General features: G+C 39.2%; 1 protein-coding gene across 4 annotated transcripts in view; it reads left to right on the forward strand.

Moving 5' to 3' along the window:
- Positions 1-20,960, forward strand: part of FHIT (fragile histidine triad diadenosine triphosphatase) — a 1,380,201-nt gene that overhangs the window by 256,001 nt on the left and 1,103,240 nt on the right. For 3 of the 4 annotated variants that reach the window (XM_040628600.1, XM_040628602.1, XM_040628601.1), the window contains exon 3: positions 2,557-2,626. The exons of the other annotated variant lie outside the window; for it this stretch is intronic. The gene's annotated coding sequence lies outside the window, so the exon portion shown is untranslated. The remainder of the gene's footprint in view (positions 1-2,556; positions 2,627-20,960) is intronic. 4 annotated transcript variants of the gene reach the window in all.

Below are 20,960 nucleotides of genomic sequence, written 5' to 3' on the forward strand. Positions count from 1 at the left end.
AATGATACCATGAATCTTTTTTCATGTTATTAAATATTCTACCACATAATTTTAATGTCTGCATAATATTCCTCCTTTTGGCTGTACCATAATTAATTTGAACAATCTTCTTTTTTTTGAAATTTAGGATTTCCAGTTTTTACTATTATAAATAGTACAGTGGTAAACATCCTTGTAGTTATATCTTTTTCAGAATTCTTTTGACCTTTTTTCTTTCATTTTCATTCTCCCTTTAAAAAAAATCAGCAAATAACAATAATGTAAGTAAATATTTAGTTACTCTCTTTAAACAGAGTTTGGGGGAGGAATTCTTTTTTTTTTCTTTTTTTTTTAGAGAGAGAGAGTGGGAGAGCATATAAACATGCACATGGGGAGGCGGAGAGAGGGAGGGAGAGAGAGATTCACCCAGTGCAGAGCCCAGTCTCACTACTCTGAGATCGTGACCTGAGCCGGAAGCTAAGAGTCTGATGCTCCACCGACTGAGCTACCCAGGAGCCCCGAGGAATTCTTTAATAACTCAGATAACTTAGATCATTCTACAGGATGCAAAATATCTTATTGATTTGACAAAATCAGAGAAGTAATTGGTAAATATAGAGATAGGAGAGGGAGGAGGGAAGTTACCAGTTTTCTGATGGAATCAACTGAGTTGGTTCAGTTAAAATGGCTTTAATGAGTTTTACAGGTCTGATTAAGGGCATCTGGCAGTATGTTAATTTTCAGAATCCCTTCTGCCTGAAAATGTATTTTCATCTGACATTGTGTTTCTTTTTGTACAAAGGTTGTCAAATGAGAGTGTGAAAGTAGTTCATCTCACAACTCACCTGCCAGAATGTATCGTGGGCATGTTGAGGTTGAAAGCCTGGCAGCCACACCAGCTAAAAGCAGACACTGTAGAGAAGTCTGGCTTCCAGAAGAGTAAAAGGGGAAATGCTGACACTGTCCACCACCACCCCCAACCCCTGTCACTGCTGTGGTCTTTGGGAGGGAATTAATGGTGCCTTTCCTTGTTTGAAAACTAAAAAGGGATCAGCAAAACCAAGAGCATAGGGCAGAGAGTTCTGGTACTTGCTGAGTACATTACCTCTTAGAACAGGGTTTTTAAATGTCAATGCTTTTTCTAATGTATATGAGGAATCCTGATTGAGAAACTGGCCCATATGCTTAGACTATATCCAACTCTGTTTCTTTTTTTAATGCTGCAAAATAAGGTTAATTTTTATGGTGAATATTTTATGGCTTGCTTTCTGTTATGTGCCAGACAAATTGAAGGCAATGCAAACTGATGGGTGGTGGAGATAAAAGAGCAGTGTTGACCTTTTGGTAAATCATTCATCAGACTGCTTCATCTGTAAGTGGTTTTCCAGTTGCAGCTCATATTTGCTAATCACTGCATTTGACTCTCACTTCTACAGGGGCTGATTGTCTTGTTGTGGATTGCCTCCCCGCCCCCCACAGCCGTTTACCCCCCACCCTTTTTTTTTTTTTTTAAACTTTAGCTATTGGTATTATAGCTATTTCATTACCTGTTAGTTCCTCCACCAGAGGGGGCTTGTGGGCAGAGAAACAACTGGAAATTAATAATTCAGTCTCTTTTTGCTTGTCTTCACTGTGACTCTTAAGGTTTCTCCTCAGTAGCTGAGATGTACTTTAAGCATTTCATTCATTTACTCTCCTTTGAGTGTTCTTGTTCCCAATGAAATTAAGTTACAAAACTGCTGTCTTTGGCAGTGACCACAGAATAGAATAGTGAATTAACTGGTTTTAATGGTTTAGCCCCAGCATAATTTTTGGCTTCCATGTTGATCAAAGTCCCATTGGGAAAACCAAAAGTGAGAGCAAGAATAGTCTTTGTTTCACCCTGGGCCAAATACTAGAAACTATGGACTTTACTATGGTGGAAGCATAAATCTGTGTCCTAGACCCAAAGTGGATCCAAGGCTAGGCGTCTCATAGAATCAATTTCACCAATGCTGTGGGCCTCTGTGGTTCTTCATCTCTTGATACTGCTGCCTGATTCTGGCCAATCCCTAGAGTTCAGAAGTGTCGTTAATACAGAAGATCCTTTGGGGCGCCTGGGTGGCTCAGTCGGTTGAGTGTCTGCCTTCTGATCAGGTCATGATCCCGGGGTCCTGGGATCGAGCCCCAAGTCCAGGGCTTTTCTTTCTGCTTGCTGCTCCCCCTGCTCCCTCCTTTCTCTGTCAAAAAAGACCCTTTAAGTCTGAATTAGCCTACAAGCTATGGAGGACAACATAGACATGCTTGGCCTCTGATCTAGGCAAGAATATTTAGGAAAAAGATTCTACTTTAGGACCAAAAGAAATTGACCTTTGTCCACTAGGGAATCCAACCATTTATAGTGCTGTGCTGATTAACCCCACAGAGGTTGTTTCTTAATTATGTGTTTTAGGATTTTTAAACCAGGAACTGTTTCCCCTTTCTGGGGACTGAGAGCATTTTGATATTTTGATTGTAATTAAATAGAAATTGGAAACACTAAGAGACAGAAACTAATCAGAAGTGTTTCACTGTTCCTTTATTCCCAATCAAATGCAGTGTCGAGAAATATCCAGATATTACCTGCACTCTGCCTGTCTCCTGCTTGAACCTGAGATTCTTCCATTGGGTGAGTGGTCCTGGGCCCAGATTGGCATTGCCCATTTGGTTGATGAGGGCAGTTTGACAGGGTTTTTGCTGATATGTTTGCTGCTGAGTCTCTAAGGGCATGACCTTATGCCTTTCTGAAGTCTGTGTGTGTGGTGGGGTGGATTGTGGGGGTGCATGATCTTTTTTATTATTTTGTTAAAACACTATAGTTTTATGGCTGCAGCCAATCATAATACTTTTACCTTTTTTTGGGTAACAAAGAACATATTTCTTTATATTCTTTTGTAAAAACACAAAAAAGCAAGAAACATGATTTCTAAAGAGCAGCGTCTTTTAACAGGGAATTCTCAGAAGTTACATTTATTCTCCCTTTGTTTGAGATAGAAAGCCAGTCTTTGGCAAAGGGACACTTAGGTCCCAGAAAAACAGGCAATAGTGATAGTCTATTAATACCAGATCGTTCTTATGAGAAGGAATAATTTTTACATGGTGGTGACATTTTAAGTTTTAAAAGGAGATTTTCTGTAGTGTTTTCCATAACAGTATGGTCCAGAAGTTAGTCTGGGAGGAGACAGAAATGAATTAAAATGAATTTTTGGAATCTTGCTTATTGAAAATGCTGATGCTGTCAAGCGTGACTTATCTTACCATCCTGCTCCAGACCCACAAACTTAACTAGACTCACATCTACCCTTGTCCGTTTTCCTCAAGACTCAGAGACCAAGAAGAATTTCCTGTATCTTTAAACTCATCTGTGAATGTTCCCTTCACCTTTTACTCTTCTCCACCATCCATTATGGTAACCACTAGCCATGTGTGGCTATTTACATTCAAATTAATTTAAATTAAACAAAATAAAAAATTTATTTCCTTAGTTAGCCTAGCCTCTTTTCAAGGGCTCGCTAGGCACCGGTGGGTATTGGCTATCTTATTGATCAGCATGGATGTAGAACATTTCCATCATCACAAAAAATTCTGTTGGACAGCCCTGCTTGGATACTCTTGGACATCCCCCAGAGGGTATTGCTTCCCTCTCACCCTCTCAGGTGGTCACTATTTTTTCTCAGTGTCTGGAGTGGAGTTGGTGTTGTTCTTCATCCTCATCACCACTTCTAGACGGCTGCTTTCCTCTTCGTGCACAGAAGGGCTTTGAAAGCAGATGCTATCAGACTATATCCTACTGCCTACTCTTCTGAATGTATTGAAAATTTTACCCCCTAGCTCACTCACTATCTTTATGTCCATCACCCTCCTGCCATCATTGTTGGTAAAAAATACCCACATGGAAGACTCATCTCTGGCCTCTTGTTTCCTTGAGTTTCCACTGGCAGATGTCTCCCTTCTCTACCTATTGGTCATACTCCAGACCAATGGGTCTCAATTTAGGAAGTTCCCCTGTCCTAGAAGGTATTTGCAAATGTAAGGAGTGCTGCTGGCCTTTAGAGGACAGGAATTAAGGATGCTCAATGTCATTCAGTACCCAGGGCAGGTCTACACAATGAAGAATTGTTGCATCCCAAATGTCATAGAGCCCTTGTTAAGAAACCTAGTGCTGGGGCACCTGGGTGGCTCAGTTGGTTAAGCGTCTGCCTTTGGCTCAGGTCATGATCCCGGGGTCCTGGGATGGAGTCCCACACCGGTTTCCCTGATCAGCGGGGAGTCTGCTTCTCCCTCTGCCCCTCCCCCTCCTCATGTTCTCTCTCTCTCAAATAAATAAATAAATAAAATCTTTAAAGCAAAAAAAAGAAACATTGTGCTGACCTTCAAAATGCATTTCAAAGCATCTCTCTGACCACCACCTCCTGTCCTTCTGAGGATATCATCTCATGTGACACCAACATTTCTACTCCAATACGAATTCTTTGACTCCTTGGGCCTCCAGTCTACAGACCTCCTGCTATTCTGCACTAATCATTATTCCTCTCCTGTCCTTACTTCCCTCCTCACCTAGCTTGGGTGCCGTCATCTCTATCAGCCTCATCTGGTGTAACCCTTGACTCTCACTGAGCTTTCTGTTTGCTTTGGGCCTGCGTGCAGATGGGTGGAGAACAACGCTAAGTTTTACGGACTTACCTTACATTGATGTCTGCTAATTTCAAGTAGATCCTCTGCTCCACTTGGCAATCCTACCTTATTTATTTAGTACTCCTACTGTCTGAGACAACTGTTTTACACCTTCACCTGTGCCTCAAACCTCCAACTCCCATCCCCAATTCTCCCACTCACCTGATGCCCTCACTTTATATTTCATTGGGAAAATAGAAACAATCAGAGCAAACCACCTCAGCTCCTCCAGCAAATTTGCATTCCTGTTTCCGAATCCTAGTAAAGTTTCTTTTCATTTGCGTGCCTTTACTACTCTGAGCCATATGATGATTCAATTCTCTCACTGCTTTTCTCTATTTGAAAGATTGGGAAACCTTCTTTTGTACAGTGTCCCATAATATCATTTGGCTTTCATTTGATATAAACACATCATTTACATATTAATTCTGCCTTTGTTCTTTTCTCATTACTCCATAACAATTAAAATAGGCCATTACTCTGCCACACTATGAGTTTTTATGATGTCATATCAAAGTCTCCATTAATTAAATAACTTCATAAATTAAAGCCTTATTTGGTGACAATATCTTTCAGTTGCAAATCATCTCCACTAAAGAGCACAATGGCAGACTTGGGACAATTTTAGCATTAGGACACACCAACCTAACAGCCAGATGTGCTTACTGACACATTGAAAGTTAAAAGCTGTCAGTTGAGGTGATTGTTTGGTGCCAATGACACTGAGAGCAGTAGAGAGTGGACGAGGGGAAAAAAAAGGACACACTCAGGTACTGCTATTGGAAAGCACAGCTCAATTATCAGGTTGTCATTTAGATTCTTTAGAATGTTCATTAGATTGAACCACAAATTAAAATAAAAATTCTCCCCAGATGTTTGGAGCTATGAGACTATGTCATGGGATTTCAGTTTGAGAGGCACTGACCTGGCTGGGTAAAGTTCAAATTTCTTACCTGAAAATACTAAGCCCTCATTTAACTGGAGGGTGAATTTGAGTAGAAGGGATAAGATGAAGACAGTAAGAGAGAAGTTATAAACGGGGTTGTTGGGGTAAGAGAAGAAGAAAGTTGGAGTGGGGAAGCAGTGCAGAAGAGGGAGAGACAGAATAAGAGCGGCATCAGATAGAAATAAAAAAAAATAATGGGGGAGAGGGAAGAACAGCAGCATCCAAGGTAGATGACAGATTCTTTTATATTCATGTTATAAGTAGGGAAATACAGTAGTGGACTGGACATCTTAATTCGGGATTTTATGTGTAGATGTTGTTGTATAAGGACTTATTACTCCCCTCTTGAAGAGAATATAGTTTGCTGATCAGTGCTTGCTGTGGTGTGTAGTACTTGATCCATTTAAATAATCCCTACTTCTGGGGAAGTTGTAGATCAATTTGATGGTTGAAGTAAGGTCAAACAGGAATCATAATACGAAAGTGATTAATTTTAGCTGTCAGTAGACAAAGATTTTTAAGTTGGATGGGGAAAGGAAAACAAGTATATACTCTTTATAAACTCCTTACAAGGGACACCCCTATTAGGCATAGGAAGATTGAAAGAAAATAGATGGAAATTGATATAATACTCCATGCAAATACCTTTCAAAAAAAAAGCTATTGGATGCTGTATTAATATTAGACAAAGCATGCTTTAAAACAAACAGCATTAATATGGTTAGAGAGAGTTATTATTTAATGACAAAAGAACAATTCACCAGGGAGATATATTAATCTTGAACCTACACTACTGAGCAGCATCCTTTCAAAAATAAATAAAAATCGACAGAATCATCATGAGATATTGAGAATATAGGTAATCATAATCGGGGAGTTCTAAACATATTCTCTCGGACACTGATAAATAAAATAACTTAAAAAATTAGAAAGGATGAAGATTTAAATAATATAACTGATTCGCTTGATCAAATGGACGTGTATAGGATGTAGAACTCCATTAGCAGAGAATATTTACACGTAGAAAGTCTGAACACTGACGAATACAAATTCTATTGACTACATATATTTTATCCCAGAGAAGAAAAAATTCAGAGGTGAAAAACCAATAGACATCAAAAATTTCATACATTTGGAAACTCAAGATCATACTTCCAAATGATTTTTGAGTCAAAGAAAAGTGATGAGAGAAATTAGTAGATACTTTAAATCTTGTAGGGTATAAAGGGATACACAGAGGGACATTTATAGATTCGTAAATTCATATATTAGAAATAAAGGAATGCTAGTTATTAGTGAGTTAAGCATTCAACCAAAAAGGGATAAATAGCAGAGTAAACCCAGATATGTGTAAGGGATAATACAAAATATTACAAAAACCAATGAAATAGAATACAAAAGGAATAGTAGAAAAGACCAACAAAGCAAAAGATGATTCTTTGAAAGATGCTCCAAACACGTACACATCCGGCAAATATGATAAATTACAGAAACAAAGAGGGAGGGGGAGGAGACAAATAATATTAGAAATGAAAAGGGAGTCCTAAGTATAGAGACAGTAGACTGTATTACAAGGTCAAAAGAATATACTGTGAATAACTCGATGGTACTATATTTGAAAACAAATGTCTAATAAACAAGGGTGCCCAGTACACAGATGATAATAGGTATTCTAAGCTTATGTCCCAACAAGAGACATGAGAGACATGATGTCTAACTCGAGTCTGGCGCCTTAGACCATTCAGCCATCCTGACACACCTACCTGACATCTCACTGAGTTGGGTTGGCTTCTTGGAATAAAAAATTATTCATTTGTGCAAATATTTATGAACACTTATTGTCTATTTGGAATTGTGCTGCTGCTAGCTTATATTTTCATGAGGGAGGTAAACATTAAGCAAATCAATACAAAAATAGATATTTACAATTGTGATAAGTGCAATAGGAAAGGTAAGAGTGTTTAACTGGGGAACCTAATCTTATTAGGATAAAGGGCAGATTGGCAACGGTTTCCTGAAAAAGTGACATTGAAGCTGTGACCTAAATTATGAGAAGGAATTATCCAGGCGAGAATGTGGTACAGAGTCCAAAGAAATAGATCATAGAGTGGGAGGGTGGAAAGGTGTGAGATTCCATTTTGCCAATTGCCGTTGGAATATGGTAAGTGTTTGTATGAGCCAAATGCATTAAATTCACACATCTCTGTAAAACACAAACACATTTTCACTTGTTAATAGATTTATGTAAATGCTTAAGAATATAATCTGTAGAGAAAGTATAAAAACAAAGATGGGAAGGAAATAAACCAACATCATTCAGAATAGTGATTGCTTCTAGAGAAGGGAGAGCAGAGGGGCTTCTTCTACATCCATCCCTTGTTATTGGCAATTGCTTTTCTGAAAGCAAGTATGAAGTTAGCCATAGTCATTTCTTTATAGAAGTGTTGGCCTTATCTGCAATGGAGCCCTTAATTATAAAACATCAGGCAGGAAGTGAAACTTAGAGATGCCATTCTGAAGGGAACAGTGGTTTAGACAGTACTACTCAAAGTGGGAAGAAGGAGGTGCCAAAATTGAGAGTAAGGGTTTAGAGCTGTGCTGTCCAACGTGATAGTCACTGGCCTCACATGCCTATTGGGTACTTGAAATGTGGGCAGTATGAACTGAGATGTGCTCTAAGTGTAAAATATACACCAGAGTCGGAAGACACTATTTTAAAAAGGCAAAATACCTCAGTAATATTTTTATAATATTAATATGATACATTAATAGTATAATACTTATATAGTATGTTGAAATGATATGATTGTGGATATATTGGGTTACATGAAATATTACTAAAATTCATCTACCTGTTTCTTTTTACATTTTTCAATGCGGCTCCTGGAAAGTTTAAAATTACACAAGTGGCCAACATCACATACCTATTGGACAGTGCTGGTATGGAAATTTTGTAGCGGTTTGGTTTTGCCACAGCATCCAAGTGCATCTTTTAGTTGTATTTTACACATGTATCACAGCCCACAACGAATTGGAAATAAAAGATATAGTCACTAATATTACATCACAGATAGTTTGCAAAGCTCTGCTTTAAACCATTTGCCTGGGTGGCTCAATTGATTAAGCCTTTGCCTTTAGCTCAGGTCATGATCCCAGGTGGGGTCAAGACCCCCACTGGGCTCCCTGTTCAGCAGGGAGCCTGCTTCTACCTCTCCTCCCCACTTACTCTCTCTCACTCACTCTCTTTCAAATAAATAAATACAATCTTTAAAAAAATAAAGTAAAATAAAAACAAACCATTCAAATCTTCCAGAGTGCTTTAGCTGCTGTGCTTACTGTAGGAAACATTTATTGTCAGTTTCCTAGAGCTCTGTGAACTATTCTAAGGAAGTGACTGTAAAATTGATTTGGCCCCCTGAGTATGACAAAAGTGATTGATAATGATGTTCACAAGTAACCCTCAGATTTGCTCATATTTATTTTCAGTTACGTAATTTGTGTATTGGAATTAGAGAGAATATGACAAAACTATTATAAAGAATACACTTTTTAAAAGTCCAATTGAAGGATCTGTTTGGCATCAACCAGTGGTTATTTTAAGAATTGAAAAACAGAGGGTGGGGAAGCTTATATCTCAAATTAGTTACTTTGCAGCATTGATAATATACTTAAGTAATTGTCTTCCTTAGGTTTTGTTCTATAAAATTGACTTATTTTTGTTGGAATGGACTAGTTAACATTAGACTTCGAGTTTGGCACATGTGAGCGTGTGATTTACAGGGCAATTTTTCTCATCAAAACCTGGGCAGAACCATTTATTTTAAAACCAATATTTATTTTACAATGGGAAAATGGAGCAGATTAAAGGAGCATAAAACCATGATAAATCACCCAATCTTTATCCCATAGAAAATCTTTTAAATGGCTCTTAAAGTAATGGCAGTAAAACCGTCTCACAGAGTTTGTATTTGGATGGTTTTCTAGCATACGGTATAGTTATGTAGATTAAAATCTAATTAACGAGGAATTTATAAATTTCAGACGTTGTCTGTGCGATTCTTTTTCAATAAAAAGTTAAGTGTGTTTTTTCCTTAGCCAAGTTTCTGAGTCTTGCTCATGAGTAAAGAGAATCTAGTCTGAAATTTTCAGCTGTTGCAAATCAAAGGCCCAAGAAATGAAATCTCTTTTAGTCTTTATTTAATTCAATAATCAATTTTTATATCGAAGTTTAAGAACATGTATATTTATGTTTATTATAGATTATTATGCAAGAAAGGAATTTTTATAACTTATCTCATTTTGTTTGATTTAGTTCCCATTTATATCTTAGGTTATAATAATTTCTGTAGTTAAAAAATAATGGAGCTACATTTCTCTGATAGTATTCTTTAGTACTGTTGTAATGATAAGTGAAGTTATATCCCATAGAATCTTTGGACTGGTTAAAAAATGCTAAAGAGTAGAAAATAATTGAAATAGAAGAGATCTGCTTATAGTCATGGTGTATGTGTGTGGAGGTCTGTGTCCTATTGTGGATGGTGTCCTGTTGTGAATGTTCTGTCTCTAGCTAATCATAGACTCTTGGTCTGTGGTTGGCGAACTTTTTCTGAAAAGGACCAGAGACTAAATATCGTGGACCTTCTTGATCTCTGTTCCAGTCATTCAACTCTGCTATTACTGGGTGAAACCAGCCTTAGGCAATATATAAATGAATGGGTGTGTGCCTACCCTTTGACCCAACAATTCTATATCTGGGAATGTTCCCCAGGAAATAATCAGAGGATTTGGCAAAGATGTGTACAAGAATATCTATCATGGTATTATTTCATGGCAGGGAAAGCTATTTATGAGCCCTGGTTAATTAAAAGGAAAGCAACAAGACAGAACTCCAGGTGTGCTCCTACTTTGATGTACCATAGGCCTGTATGTTGGGTTGGACCATGGAAATGCAGAAGAAGGAGTGCATATGTGGTCCTCTTTGGAGGAGCTGGATTTCCTATGAGGAACTTGGAACATTGTTGTTCTATTGGCAGTGCTGTCCCTGTTATGGCAACGGATGCAGAGAGCTGCAGCCAGCACACGCTGTGTTTTCTCCCATTGGTGACTCCATTCTCCCTGGTGCAGTTTAACATTCAATTCATCAAATGAGCTCCTCTTGTTGAGATTCCTTACACTTCAGATTGTTGTCTGATTGGGATTTGGCACTGCATATGGAGGACATCTTCAGGAAGGGAATGTACTGGTCATTCTGACATCTGTGTGACAGGTAGACTGCAAGCTGTAGACTCCTACTTTGACGTTCTGGGTTTACACATTGGTCTTGTGAGCTTGTTGAATGAAGCCCACCACCTGAGAGATGGACTCTGTACCGTGTGCCAAGAACCCGGTGAAGGACCTTCCTCACGTACGATTGATGACCTTCAGTCTGGCCCTCCTGCAAGTGGCGTTCTGTATTTCCACACGGTAGAATGCCCAAGCCTTTTCCTATTCGAAATTTTGCTCCTTTCTACTCGCAAGTTCTGCGCTTCTTTGGTTTTTCTCTCTTCAGCCCTGGCTGGCTCGGTTTTCCTTATTGCGTCTTGTCACCTGATAGAAGCACAGTGGAGAGAGACTGGTGCACAAAAGACATTTCTGCTGCTGGTATTTTACTTTCTCCTGGAGCTTTTGTGGGATGGCATTGATTTCGAGTGCAAAGAGCGCTCGGCTTTGGAGCAGGCCTGTGGAGAAGTAGAGTCCCTGCTGTGAGGCCGGAATCCCCTTGTCCCAGCGACAGGGATTGGCATTTGTGTGAGACTGTGGGACATGCCCCTGATGCCAGGAGCTTCTGGCAGTGACAAGCAGCGTGAGGAAAGGCAGCGGACCTCCACCTGAGGGAGGCAGACATTTTGTGAGCTCTCAAGATTTTTCTCATCAGACTCTGAAACAGCATTTCACTGTATTTTGATACAAATGTTCAAACTACACATTAGGGATAATTTCTACCTCATTTGGAGCACAAGTCAGAATGATCGTATCTCCATTAGAGAAAATGAAGAGGCCTCTGCGTCTGACACTACTTCATTAAAGAGAAAATATTTTCCCAGTAGGCAAAAGCTGCTGGCTAAATACAGCCCCAAAATCAAGATCATTTCTACCAAGAACTCTTATGTCAGCTTCCTTTCTCATGAATTAACGTGGGTCTGTGGAATTTACATTTCTTACAAAATATTTACCCATTTTCCCTTTTCAGCAGGTAAGAGAAAATCCTAATTCAGGACACATTCTTCTGTTACTTTGGAGGCTGATTGGGGATGAGAGTTCTTTGATTTAAAGAAATCCCCAAAGCAACCAGTAAAACTGCTTATAGAATTTGAGGTTATATATCTCGAGGAAGATTTAGGTCTGAAAAGTTAAAGACTTTAATTTGTGAAGTGTTGATTGCATCCCCTTGCTTAGCAATACAGCGAAGTCATTGTTTAAAAGTCGAGTGAATACGTTTTGGCCTCATCAATGGAATGTATCAAGTACCATCAAGTAGTGAAATGATGTCAAGAAAAATAACATTTCATTTTTTCTTTGCATTCTTTGTACTGAAAAAAATGAAAATTGCCCTCTTTCTGAGTTCATGCTACAAATGCTTATAAATTTTACGTTGAATATTTAGATGTTTATGTGAGCGCAGCTCAATTTATAAGTCTGAACGCTATCAACATGACAATTAATTTTAGAAAATTGTCAGTCAGCAGACATGCTGGGGCTAGAATAAGATGATTCATTTGCTCTATAGGCAATAATGTATGTTATAAAAAATCAAGAGATAGGCACACAGAAAGGGAAAAAATGAATGTAGATCAATAATTTAATTTAGCTCTGACCTGGCTAAGTTCTATAGCATGGTTCATAATTTTTCAGTGATAGACCCTTAACATTTTACGTATAGTCCTTCAGTTTTGTATTGATCTTTCCTAATGTGTTTAGAAGGAATAACATCTCAAATCTTTAACAAAAACATGTTTTGTTGGCCTGCAAATGTTAAGCAAAATATGTCACCCTATTTACCTTATTTATTCTGTTTGCAGAACTACTTTTTTTCCTGGCTAAATAATTTTAAAATTTAGAGGAGAAATGGATAGTATATGAGCGATGACTCAGAGGGCAAGTTCATGGAGTTCTCTCTTAGTTAATAGATTCTTAGTCTTTCTGCATTACTTAATTACTTATTAACACAGGATCTCTTGATGTTCTATGTATAGTGTATATTTATTCCATGGAAAATTATTAATTTTTAATGGAACTAAGTGGCCGCTTGGACAAGGGACCGTAGCTATTAATCAAGAGGCAAGTGATTGATTGACTTTCATGTTCATTAGTTATTCAAGAAAGTTCATTTATGAAGTCTGTAACACTAAAACAAAGTTTTTATAAGTGAGTGTGTTTGCAACAGTATATTTTAGTACTGTATAAATTTGTTTGTTTAACAAATATTTAATATGTGCTGTGAGCCATGCACTGAGGATTCAGTAATGAACAAGCTCATTGTCCCTGTCCTCATGAAGCTTCCAGGCAGTGAATAGAACAGAAATGCATCAGTGCTGTGAAGGGAAGTGCAGAGGGCTGCTCAACAGTTTGGGAGACTCTGTTTGGCGTGACTCCTCTCCATACACAGAAATGATTCTTCTCTGCGCAAATTTCCTGAGTCTCCTAGAAGTAATGATTGCCTTCTGAGAAAATATTTTGTTTGGAATGCTGGAGTCCTAGTTTCTTAGAGCTGGAAGAGACTTGAGAAGTCATCAAGGGGCTGCCCCCTTGCATTTCCCCCCCGCCCTTAGCCTGGGCAGGTCTAATACACAGAGGGAAGTATGTTCATTCATGGGGCCATTTCTAGACTGTGTGGATTGCTTGAAAGTTCTTCCAAATAATGAAATAAAGTTCATTTCCTTACAAATTCTCTTTATTGGTTCCAGTTTTCTATTTTGGATAAAACCATAATGTCTCATTTACCTACGGTTTGGAGCACTTATTACAATTTTTAACGTATTTGTGTGATTTGTGACCCCCCCCCCCCATTAGACGTATGTACTCTGACAACAAGATTGTGTCTGCTGTTGCTCACTGTTATTTCTCCAGCACTATCTTAGTGCTAGGGAATGAACACATTAATAAATGAATGTTTCGTGCCAGAAAGTTTTAGGGAAGAATGAATGGGTTAAAACCTTACCTATTAGTCCCTTACCTATTTGACAGCAACTGTCATGGTTCTTTCCCTTCTCCAGTTTTTCTCATCCTCAAGTCAAGACTCTCATTTCCCGGGTGCCTGGTGGCTCAGTCGTTGAGCGTCTGCCTTAGGCTCAGGGCGTGATCCCAGAGTCCTGGAATCAAGCCCCGCATCAGTCTCCTCCGCTGGGAGCCTTCTTCTTCCTCTCCCACTCTCCCTGCCTGTGTTCCCTCTCTCGCTGGCTGTCTCTCTCTCTGTCAAATAAATAAATAAAATCTTAAAAAAAAAAAAAAAACCCTCTCATTTCCTTTAACTTTCTTTTACACAGGACATGGTGTCTTGTCCTTCCCTCCCCATGCACCCTGCTTTGTTAATAGAAAAACTAAGTCTCTCACCAGGAGCTTTGGGGAAGGCTTCACAGAAGAGCTGCACGTTGATTCTGGGCCTTGAGGCATGTGGAAGTGTTCTCCAGGCTGGCAAGGTCAGGAAGGGTACTTTCAGGGGTACACTTAGAGCAACAGAATAAAAACATTCACTCAGCTTGCAGGTTTTTTTAGCAGGCCCCCCAACTTCCTAGTTGGAGTCTCTTAGGGGCATTGTTGCTCCTTTTTTGTCCTTCTTCCTCATGAACTTCACCATCTGTTCACCTTGATCACTTCCCTGACATGGTCCCACCTTTCAGGGTGGCCTGAGATTTAGAACTGATGTTAGGGAGTTAGTCTGTGTTCATATGTGGGTTCCATCCGTGTTTTTCACCACCTCTGGCCATGTAGGGTACTTCTTTGAGATTTAGTGTTTTCTTTAAAATGCAGAAAATAAGAATACTCACCTTATAAAATCATTGTGAGAATTACCAATAAATTACATGTGAAGCGCCTGACCCATAGTAAGCTCCTGACGCACTGTGACTCTTACCCTTGCCCTTCTCGCCTCTGGGGAACTGCTGTAGCTCATTTCCAGTGGAACAGCTACTGGTCCAGAGGCCCCACGGACACCCCATCAGGGGTCAGTAGAGGTGGAACTATTTCAGTTTTTTCCACCTACTCAGCTGATGGTTTGCGTCTCGGTCTTTGTTTCTTTCAGCCTTTGGGCTCGTGGGATCCAGAGATTTTTTTTTTTTTTTTTAATTGGGCTCTACAGGAATGCGATTTGACGCATTCCACCTTTAATTTCTCTCCTTCTGGGTCTCTGCTTCTCCTGGCCATTACAAGGGCCTGGCTTTCTTTGGTCTTGCCTCTCTCCGCTTCATCTGGGTACCCAACGTACTCATTTCATTCTGGTCAAGATTTCTCTCAATAGGTTTATTGCAGATTGCTGCAGCTGCAATCAGTGTTTACAATCTGACGGCGAGTTGGAGATTAAGGCTTGTCACCACTATTTAATTAACCTCAAATTAAGCAGTTTCTGGTCCTGTTCCGTGCCCTTCCACACACCCGAGAGAGCTGCTAACACGGTGCCTGGAGTCCTAACAGATTCCGGGTGGCGCCCGTGGGAAGCAGGGCCCGGCTTAGCAGCCACTTTGAAGAGCAGCACTATTTGATCCCTACTTCTGTGCCGGAGGACAGAAGCAAGGCAGCTTTTTCAAGTGTATGTAAAGGGAGGGGAAGAGAGGAGAGTGGTCTTGTAGTTCTGGGAAGCATGTGGTCCATGAACGGCAGAGAGGATGAGCCAGAAAGTATTCCAGAGACAGAAAAAAAAAAAAAAAAAACAACTGTTCCTAAAATTTAAAAAAAACTTTGTTTTTCATATTACAGAATAGTATGTGCCAATAGTAAAATTATAAATGGTAATTGTAAAAAAAGCGGGGGAGGGGAAAATAAATTCATCCAAATTCTTTTTCTTCATGGATGCTTTTAAGGCTCACCTGAGCTGTTCAGTGTGGTTGCCACTAGCCACATATGGCTTGTGAATATTTAAGATGTGCCAAGACTGAACTGACATGTGCCAAGTATAAACTAAAAACCAGATTTCGAAGGCTTAGTATAGAAAAAAAATTAATAATTATTATTTTGGTATGTTGGGTAATATAAAATATCATTAAATGAATCTCACCTAGTTCCCTTTACTTTTTTAAATGTGACTACCACACACTTTAAAATGACAAATGTGCCTTGTATTACGTTTCTATTGGAGAGTGCTATTTTAGAGCTTTTTCTTTACATATATAAATTTTTTTTAAAGAAAAACCAGATATTCTACATGTTACTTTGTATCTTCCTTTCTCAGGTCATAATAGATTATGAATATATTCATGTCCTGAACTATATGATATGGTGCAATTTTTAATCATTTGTAATATTTCATTGTATGGTGTGCCTTAATTGATTAATCTAATCCCCTGTGGTTGAACACTTAGGTTATTACCATTAACATTTATCAAATTATTTATGAATGTACTTCTGACTATATATTTGGCTTTATCCTTGATTATGCTCCTAGAATTTGTTTCTGGAAGCCAATTAATTGAGTCATAGGCTTGCCTGTGGTGTTTAAGCAAATTGCCATATAGAGAGGTGGCATTGATTCATACTTATTTGGGTGGTTTATGAGAAAGCTCATTTTACTTCACCTTTATTAGCACCAGATATCATCATTCTTTCTTTTAACTCTTAAACAAATTTTGTTTTAATTCTTAAAAAAATTTATTTTAATTCTTAATTTTTTTGTTGTTGTTGTTAAAGTGTAGTTGACATACAATGTTGCATTAGTTTTAGGGGTACATCACAGTGATTCAACAAGTCTGTAGGTTATGCTCTGCTCACCACAAGTGTAACCACCAGCTGTCACCATACAGTGCTATTGCAATACCATTGACTATATTCTCTGTGCAGCTCCTTTCATCCCCGTGACTTCTTCGTTCCATGACTGGAAGCCTATATCTCCCACTCCCCTTCACCCATTTTGCCCATCCCCCCAACCCCTGTAATCTGGCAACCACTGATTTGTTCTCTGTGTTTTTGGGTCTGTTTATGTTTTATGTGTTTGTTTGTGAGATTCCACATTAAGTGAAATCATATTATCATTGTTCTTAATTCTTATTTTAATGAGCAGCATTGTTATCGGTTTGCTCAGCAAATTAAGGAGTCTTAGGCTTGCTAGCTTCTATACTGGTCCTGTAGGTATTTCAGATGACTTTCTTTTATCCATCAATTATTCTTTTATCCATCAACTATTCAGCATCCATAGTATGTCCAGCACTGCCCAAAGATTGTAGAATCCACAGTATCTGATTTCTGGAAATCATATATATATATATATATTTTTTTTAATTTTTATTTATTTATACGAGAGAGAGACAAATGAGCAGGAGGGGCAGAAGGAGAGGGAGAGAATCTCAAGCAGATTCTGTGCTGAGTGCAGAGCCCAAGGTGGGGCTCGATCTCAGAACCCTGAGATCATGACCTAAGCTGAAACCAAGAGTTGGTTGCTTAACCAGCTGCACCACCCAGGTGCCCCTGGAAGTCCCTTATATTTAATATTTAAGTTGGAAAAGAAGAGAAAATAAGTAGGGCAGGGACCATGGGAGTCTTACTTACCACAATATTCCCAGCACCTAAACAGAGTATCTGGCATGTGGTAGAATCCCAGTAACTATTGTTGGATAAATTCACAAATAAGTGTATGATAATGTTTACACACATGATGTGGAAAACAAAAGGGAGATGATTCTAAGATAGGAACAATTAGGGAAGGTTGCCTGCCATTGTCTTAACCCAACAGAAGCCAGAGGGCTTGGGAGCTGAGTCTGCAGAGCGCTGCAGGAGAGAGGCCACCAACAGAGCAGACAAAGGATCCCAAGGGGTAAATGGAGGAAAGCCAGGACATCAGCTCAGATACCTATTCTCTGGCGTAAGGCATTTACCCTTTCTGAGCTTTGGTTTCCTCCTCTGTAAAATGTGCATACGAATCCCTCCCTCAGAAGGTTGTGATGAAAATAAATGAAGGACAGCCCTTAGTGCATGGTTATTTCTTCACTTGTATTCCTCAGTGGCTTAGCTATATCAACTTCTTACTGTCTGTTCCTTTAGCATTACTTATAAGTTAATTAGAAGGGAAATCAGAGGAGAAACTTACCCTGATAGACCCAGACCTTCTATTTAGACTTGAAAAGTTCTACACACCCCAGTGAGGTGACCGTTTGCGTGCTGAATTGTGCATATCAAACCCTTACACTCTGCTAAAAATCTGTAGGATTTTTTCATGTGGTTGGATAATTAGGCCACATGCTGTTGGCTCTGCTCAAAAATGGTCATTTAAGTGTCCTTTTATTATTTTTGGCATCCACTGGGAAGTTTAAATAGCCACTGCCAGTGTGTTTTCTATAGACTCTTTAAAAAATGCTGAAATTGAACAGAGTTTAATAAAATTGCCGGACTGTTAGCTCTAGCAAGCTCTCCCAGAGATAAACCTGAAAAAACAAACCCCAAACCCCAAAGTAAATACTTCCATAAATCAGGGGCTTTCACACGTGCTCTCAGGGGAATGTAGTTTGACTCCTACAGGGTTAGGTTTACACAAGGGTGGAAGCTGGCAGCTCCTGAGCTGTTCTGAGCCCCCTCATTCCTCTTTGCTTAACAGAGATCTGTACTAAAATGAGTGGCAGCATTCGGAACCAAGGGACCCCGAAATAGCATCTCCCTAATTTTTTACGTAAAAAAATGAATAGTAAGGTGATGTAAAATAAATGAATATACTTCAAGTGTATGAATTTCTTAAGTCACCAGGCCCTTTTAAGGAATGTAAGTTTTAAGTGAATAAGACATCCAATAAGAAGAACAGCTTATATGTGTATGCCACCTTCACAAGGTCCTTGTCACTATTTAAAATGCTTTACGCATATTATCTCATTTAATCCTCATGGCTGCCCTGTGAGTGAGGAGCATTTTCTTCATTTTGCAGATAAGAAAAGTGAGTGTTGGAGAAACGAAGCCAAGTGATTGCAGTCTCCTGTTTAGTAAGTAGCAGAGGCAGGGTCTTGAGTCTGGAGTTGAACTTTCAACTGATGTTCTATGCCATTTCTCTTCTATGAAGTAACCCGAGAATGTGAGATAAATTTTTTTTTCAAGGTTTATTTATTTATTTCAGAGAGAGAGAGAGAGAGCGAGAGAGTTGGGGGAGGGGCAGAGGGAGAGCCTCTTTGAGCAGACTCCCCGCTGAGTGCAGAGCCTGATGTGGGGCTTGATCCCATGAGCCGAAGCCAAGAGTCGGACACTGAACCGACTGAGCCACCCAGGTGCCCCTGTGAGGAAATTTTGTTAAAGATAATAGCTCAGGTGAGCCTGTGTGGGAGACTTGGGTACAGTGTTTATTCCCACAAATTACCTGCATATTATAGACATGTTCTTTGGTTTGTTACTAGACAACACCTTCTTAATGGATCTCAGTATCAAATCTGCTACACTAGTTAAGCTAAAGGTGTTTTATAGCCAACGAAGCAAGATGTTTACTGAGCATTTGGTTCATATTAATGATTTTTGATTTTTAACAGCCAAATGTTATTAAAAAATGTGACTTGCACTAGTTATATCATGTGTTGAAAGGTATTTTTAATTGCACTTTTATTGACTCTGAGAGGATGCATAGTGGATTCCGCAATTTTAATTAACTGTTCGTCCTCTGACATTTCATTACTGGTTTCAGAAGTGATAAAGGATGCCAGAGTTACCTGTCAGAATTTTTCTAAACAGAAGCTAAGATGGAGAAATGTTAGGGTGTCTTAGTAATTGGAGAAGAAAGACAGAGAAAGGAGGGGGATGGCTGTTAGCTTCACATGTTACTAACATAGTAAACAAAAGTTCCATCATTTTAGGTAAAATTTTTTAAGATTTATTTATTTATTTTAGAGAGAAAGAGAGAGAGTGAGTGCACACACACACGGGGGAAGGGGCAGAAGGAGAAGAGAATCTTAAGTAGAGTCAGCGCAGAGTGTGGAGCTGGTCTTGGGACTCGATCTCACGACCCTGAGATCATGACATGAGCTGAAGCCAAGAATCAGACGTTTAACCAACTGTACCACTCAGGAGCCTCATTTTAGGTGAATTTTTAGAATTTGAGCAAGTAACAGAATAATTGAAATTAAAAATAAAGAAATCACTTCCTTCAACTCTTATTTTTATATTACAAAAACAAGAGCTTCCTCCTGAAAGTGAATGCCTCCCAGGAATCATATATCTTTACCTGAAAGAGTTTCTGAGGATTTTCTGTGAGTCAGAAGAGGCAAAAATGTGAAGGTCAAAGATAATGGGTCCCCATCTAACACTGGACTGATTTGCCAAGCACCTAGGACTCATTTTTATTTCTTTTTTTTTAAATAATAAAAGCCAGAGAGAACACAGTGGAGTTTAAACACAGTTTCTGTATCTGGTGCCCACATGGGCAGATGAAGGTAAGGAGGCCAATTTATCCAGCAAATGTGCCCAAGCACATAATTACCTCCCTTGACATCTGATGAAACTCTGCCACATCCCCACAGAAGAATCTCTGGGCAGTCTTTCTGAGTCATTTTCAGAGATCTCACCGTGGCAGGTGAGCTTATTTATTTATTTCCATTTTGAGACCTTCACCTTTCCAGGCTCTCTTTTAAGGTTTACCTCCTGTATAATGAATGGAGACAGCAGGTACTTCATTACCAGGTATCTCCCTGCTGCAGGCGCTGCCCAGAGAAGTTTCTCTCTGTTTGGCTTGCAAGCCTCATTTATTTTCCTGAGCTTTCTAATGTGGGCTGAGCCCAGCCGACTACATTATTAAATTACCATTATTACACTGTGATGTCTTGGCATGATCAGGGACTGAGTTGGAAAGGTTAGTGTTGGAAGGGGACCATGTTTTCTCCTTTTCTTGAGCTGCCCCAAATGGACCTTAGCTGACTTGCTGGGTCAGTATTAGCATCAAGATACTATGAAGACAAGGGCAGATCTGACCCCAACAGAGGCATTTCTCCTACAGTGTAAGGAATGGGCAGTTCACCCTCTCTCGCTGTGTGTCTCTCTGTCAAATAAATAAAATCTTAAAAAAAAAAAAAAGGAATGGGCAGTTCACTTTTAAGGAGTTTGATTTGATTTGGGATCAACTGGACAACCCATGATTGGAATTTTTGGGGGGGAGGTGGCATGTGACATTCAAAATTATTTGACATTTAGAAGGTATAAT

The sequence above is a fragment of the Ursus maritimus genome, unplaced genomic scaffold, assembly GCF_017311325.1.
Source record: "Ursus maritimus isolate PB19 unplaced genomic scaffold, ASM1731132v1 scaffold_14, whole genome shotgun sequence".
Lineage (NCBI taxonomy): Eukaryota > Metazoa > Chordata > Mammalia > Carnivora > Ursidae > Ursus > Ursus maritimus.